General features: G+C 39.5%; 1 pseudogene; it reads left to right on the forward strand.

Annotated features, from left to right (window-relative positions):
* The first annotated feature begins 3117 nt into the window (after window positions 1-3117).
* Window positions 3118-3366, forward strand: LOC104852213 (annotated as a pseudogene).
* The last annotated feature ends 2071 nt before the right edge of the window (window positions 3367-5437 follow it).

The following is a 5437-nucleotide window of genomic DNA, read 5'->3' on the forward strand; positions in this document are numbered from 1 at the left end:
AGTATACTACCTAGTTCAGCAATGAAATATTTACATCTTCCTAATACATAAATAAGTCAATATTATTGATTCAGAAAAAATTAGAAGAGTGTGCCAAGGGCAAAAGAGCTAATCCTAGGACTGAGGATTTAGCTCAGTGGTTCCAAAGCCTGCCTCACAAACGCAAGGACCTGAGTTCAATTCCCAGTACCACAAAAAAAAAAAAAAAAAAAAAATTTATCCCAGGACAAAAAAAAAAAAAAAAAAAAAAAAAGAGCGCTAATCCTACTCCACAGGAATAAGTAAACTGACCCCAAGGGGAAGTCAACACTCAAAACTCAAAGCCTGACACACACACACCTGTAATCCATCCAAGCACTCAGAGGAGGCTGAGCGGCATCACAGTGAATGCAAACCAACCCACACAAATAGTAAGCTCAAGACCAACCTAAACTAAAAAGTGAGATTCTGTCTCAAAAAAACAAAACTAAAAAATTGAAACATAAAAGAAATAGGGCCCATTATCCAAGTTTCTTATAAACAAAATTGATACTGAGAGTAAAAAATATCAAACCATTTGTATGCCTTAATTCCAAGTAAAAAAACTGAGATAGGATCTCCCCACGTAGTTCAAGCTGCCCTTGAACTCCCTATGTAGCCCAGAAGTTGGCCTTGAACTCAGGGAGATCCTCCTTACTCAGCACCTGAGTGCTGGGATTACAGGTGCATACCACCACAACTAGCTAAGTTAAAATTATTACTGAAAAGGCACTTTAAAAAAAAAATAAGAAAATGCTACTTTTAGTAGAGCAATTAAAGAACCCAGACTAAGATAAATGAAAAGTATCCATTAGACGGTAAATGATAATAAAATGAATTTCTATGTAGAAAGATGTCTAATATAGCCAGACATGGTGGCATATGTCTGTAATCTCAGATAGTCAGTAGGCTGAGGCAGGAGTATCATGAATTTGAGGCCAGCCTGGGCAACTTAATGAGACCCTATCTCAAAATAAAATTTAAGAGGGGATGGGGATTTAGCTCAGTGGTGCCGCACCTGCCTGGCAAGTGCAAGGTCCTGAGTTCGATTACTGTTACTAGACAAAAAAAAGAAAAACATAACAATAAAATTGAAGAGAAGGGCTGGGGATTCAGTTCAGTGGTTCCACCGACTGCCTCGCAAGCACAAGGACCTGAGTTAGATCCCCGGTAAAAAATATATATATATATATTGAAGAGAAGAATGGGTCCAGACGTGGTGGTACACCCCTGTAATCCCAGCACTCAGGAGGCTGAGGCAGGAAGATTACTGTCTGAACTATACAGCAAGACCGTGACTCCAAAAAAAGGGACTGGATAGACTGGGGATTTAGCTCAGTAGTTGTGCCACCTACCTTGCAAGCACAAGGACCCAAATTCAATCCCTGGTACCAAACTTAAAAAAAAAAAAAAAAAAAAAAAGGACTGGAAACAGCTCAGCACTCCCTGGGTTCTATCACTGGTACCAAAAAAAGTCTAATAAACTGGGCGTGGTGGTGCATGTCTATAATCCCAATACTTGGGAGGCTGAGACAGGAGGATCACTGTAAGTCCGAGACCAGCCTGGGCTACATAGTGAGTTCCAGGTCAGTCTCAACCACATAGTGAGACCCTGTCTCAAAAAAATAAAATAAAATTTAAAAATGTCTAATACAATGGTTCCCAATTTACAGTGGTTCAACCTAGGACTTTTCACTTTATGATGGTTTAAATGTAATACATAATGGGCCGGGGATTTAGCTCAGTGGTTCCAGCGCCTGCCTCACAAGCTCAAGGACCTGGGTTTAATCCCCGGGACCACAAAAAATAAAAATAATACATATTTAGTAAAAACTGCACTATCATGTCAGTTGGGATAACAAGTATTAAATGCATTTTCAACTAATGATAGCTTTATCATTAAGTGACCCCTCATAAACTGCAGAGCATCCTGGAATTTAAATTAAAATGATGAATGAAAAAGGTGAGTTACCTAAGAATACAGACAGTGTATCCCCAAAAGACTGTTGTTATGGTCTCATCTACACTGGCAATATATAAATATACTACAATATAGTATTGATATACTATACTATAACTATAGTATAGTATATACAATATACATTGTTATACCATATACTATACAATATACACTATATCGTTGTATTATTAATATTAATACAATAGCATATAATACATAATATACTGTGTATTTGATAGAATATATAGTATACATTACATGCCATACAATATATATATACACATACTATAAAAATACTACAATAATGAGCAACAACTAGGTATGGTGGCACACACCTGTAATCCCAGCTCTCAGGAGGCTAAAACAGGACTGGCATGAGTTCAAGACCAGCGTGGACTACATAGTGAATTCAAGGCCAGACTGCACTACAAAGCAAGACCCTGTCTCAAAAAAAAGTTGGGGAATGATGCAAGGGAAAGGGGAAAAGAAAAAAGTTAAAACAGGTATTGTATGTATCTGTATCAACCAATTTTTATTCTCTTTTAAAAGCCAATAAATATATGAAACCATCTCTCTTGATACTAAAGAGGTTTGGGCCTTCAGTAGCTGCTCCAGACTTGAGGAACCAGCAGCCTGCAGCATTCTCAGACCTTTCCTCAATGGAGTGCCAAGAAAGCCAGAGATGATGAAACTGAAGTAGGAAATGGAGTACAAGGACTACGTGGTATTTGCAGATGGCAATATCAACATGTAGCTTGTAAATATAGAACTCATACACGGGGAATTGTCTAGACACCTGGATGAAATTTTAATAGTGTAATAATGTCCTTTATATCAGAGGTATTGAAGAGGAAGATGGAAAAATGAGAGAACAGCATCTTTTGTACCTATATGTTTATGTGTATATATATTTCTAGACAATAAAGATTTTTTTTCAAAAAATAAATAAGCTAGGTATGGTGGCACATGCCTGTAATCCCAGCTCTTGGGAAGCTGAGGCAGGAGGATCATTGTGAGTTTGAGGTCAGCCTGGGCTACATGGTGAGTTCAAAACCAGCCTGAATAACACAGTGAGGCAGTCTTAAAAAACAAAACAAAACAAACAGTCTTTCCAGCGGTGATGACCTCCCCACAAGAACATGCTTCTCACAAAAGATCTCCTTCATCACTCTCCAGAGGAGAAGAGGAAGCACAAGAAGAAGCACCTAGCAAAGAGTCTAATTTCTACTTCATGGACATGAAGTTCCTAGGATGCTATACAGTCACCATGGTCTTTAGCCACATACTGACGGTAGTTTTGTGTTGGCTGCTCCACTATCCTCTGCCAGCCTACAGGAGGAAAAGTAAGGCTCACAGAAAGATGCTTCCTCAGGAGGAAGCAGCATTAACAGAACCCTAAGTCAAGATGAATGGGAAGCCATCCCAATAAAAACATTTTGGATTTTTTTAAAAAAATTTTAAATAAATAATTTAAAAATCAATACATGGGCCAGGGATTTAGCTCAGTGGTTCCACCACCAGCCTAGCAAGTGCAAGGATCCGAGTTTGATCCCCTGTACAAAAATAAATAAATAAAATTTAAAAATAAAAATCAATACAAAATATTAATTTCTACTAAATCTGGCACGTACATGTGTGTCTTTTACAGTTTTTCTATAGGTTTGATCTCATTCATGATTAAATTTTTTCCAGATAAATATGCTAGATTCAGTATGACCTTTTTGTCTCCACAGCATCCTTCATTAAAAGCAGCTGGGCCTAAGCTGGGTACAGTGGCGCATGCCTGTAATCCCAGCACCTGAGTCTGAGGCAGGAGGTTTGCAAGTTCAAAGCCAGCTGGGGCTGCATGGTGAGTTCAAGGTCAGCCTGGGCTACAAAGAGAGACCTTGTCTCAAAAACAAAACCAAACAAAAAAACATAAAAGCAGTTGGGCACGTGTAGGAGGCTGCTGGCAGATACGTCAAAGCCTAGGTGTCTAAGGGCATTTGACACAAGGCTGTCATTTAGTACAGGCACATGATGTAGTTTTTATATGAATCAGCATGGACAATCACACACATACCATGGCTACGCAAGGTCATGCAACTGCTTTGTCTGTGTCTCAGAAAAGCTGATAAGACATAAAGCTCTTGAGCTCTAGAGCTGCAGCTCAAACTCTCATACTTTGATCCTGGGAACTGAAGTTGGTTACTAGTTTTTTTGTGATCTCTGCTCCATGCATGTTCTTTCCTTTAGGAACCTTGCCTGACCAGGCCTACCTTCAATCCACCAGCCCCACCAGCATGGCGGTACACACCTCTAATCCCAACACCAGGGAAGCATCATCTTGATTTCAAGGCCAACCTTGGCTACATAGTGAACTCAAGGCCATCCCGAACTATATATATAGGGAGACCCTACCTCAAAAAACCAATCAATCGGAGCCAGGGATTTAGCTCTGTGGTTCCAACGCCTGCCTTTCAAGCACAGGGACCCGAGTTTGATCCCCGGTACCCAAAAAAAAAAAAAAAAAATCTGCGGGCCAGGGATATAGCTCAGTGGCACAGGGCTTATCTGGCAAGTGCAAGGTCCTGAGTTTGATCTCTGGTGGTGTTGGTGGGGTTAATCAATCAATCAATCTGTAAGAGCAAAAAGCAAAAATAATCTGGTACAAAATTACACCTGTTTTAGTAAACAACAAAAACTGAAAAACTAGGCTGATAGTAATAGGGAATAGAAAAGCAAACTCATTTAGTCCCATGAAATCTCAAAAAAGTTCTGGAACTGGAAATCCTGAGTTATCTCTGAAAACAGGAATACAGGGAGAGCTAACAAGATTAAAATTTTATTAAGAAACAGATATTGTGCCAGGCGTGGTGGCGCACCCCTATAATCCCAGCACTCGGGAGGCTGAGGCAGGAGGGTCGCTGTGAGTTCGAGACCAGCCAGGGCTACACAGTGAGTTCCAGGTCAGTCTCAACTACATAGTAAGACCCTGTCTAAAAAAAAACAAAACGAAAGAAAACAAACTGACAAAAAAAACCAAATAATAAAAAATAAACCAACCATAAAGTCCACAAGGACAATCACTTCTAACTAAAAGACTGTTTCCTAGCTGGGCATGGTGGTACATACCTGTGATCCCAGCACTGAGAAGCTGAGTCAGGAGGATTACAATTTGAGCCCAGTCTGAGTAATGCTAAATATGAGACCCTATCTCAAAAAACAAAACAAACAGACAAAACAACAACAACAAAAACATGCAGCCACTTGAAAACCAGTACAGGGGTTCCTTAAAACATTTAAAATAAACCAGGCATAGTAGCACACGCCTATAATTCCAGCACTCAGGTTGCTGAGGCAGGAGGATTGCTGTGAGTTCAAGACCAATCTTGGCTCAACTACACAGTGAGACAGTCTCAAAAAACAAAACAAAACAAAACAAAAAAACACACATTTAAAATACAGGAGTAGGGAAGT

This window comes from Fukomys damarensis, unplaced genomic scaffold (genome assembly GCF_012274545.1).
Source record: "Fukomys damarensis isolate Sample0158 unplaced genomic scaffold, DMR_v1.0_HiC HiC_scaffold_2, whole genome shotgun sequence".
NCBI lineage: Eukaryota > Metazoa > Chordata > Mammalia > Rodentia > Bathyergidae > Fukomys > Fukomys damarensis.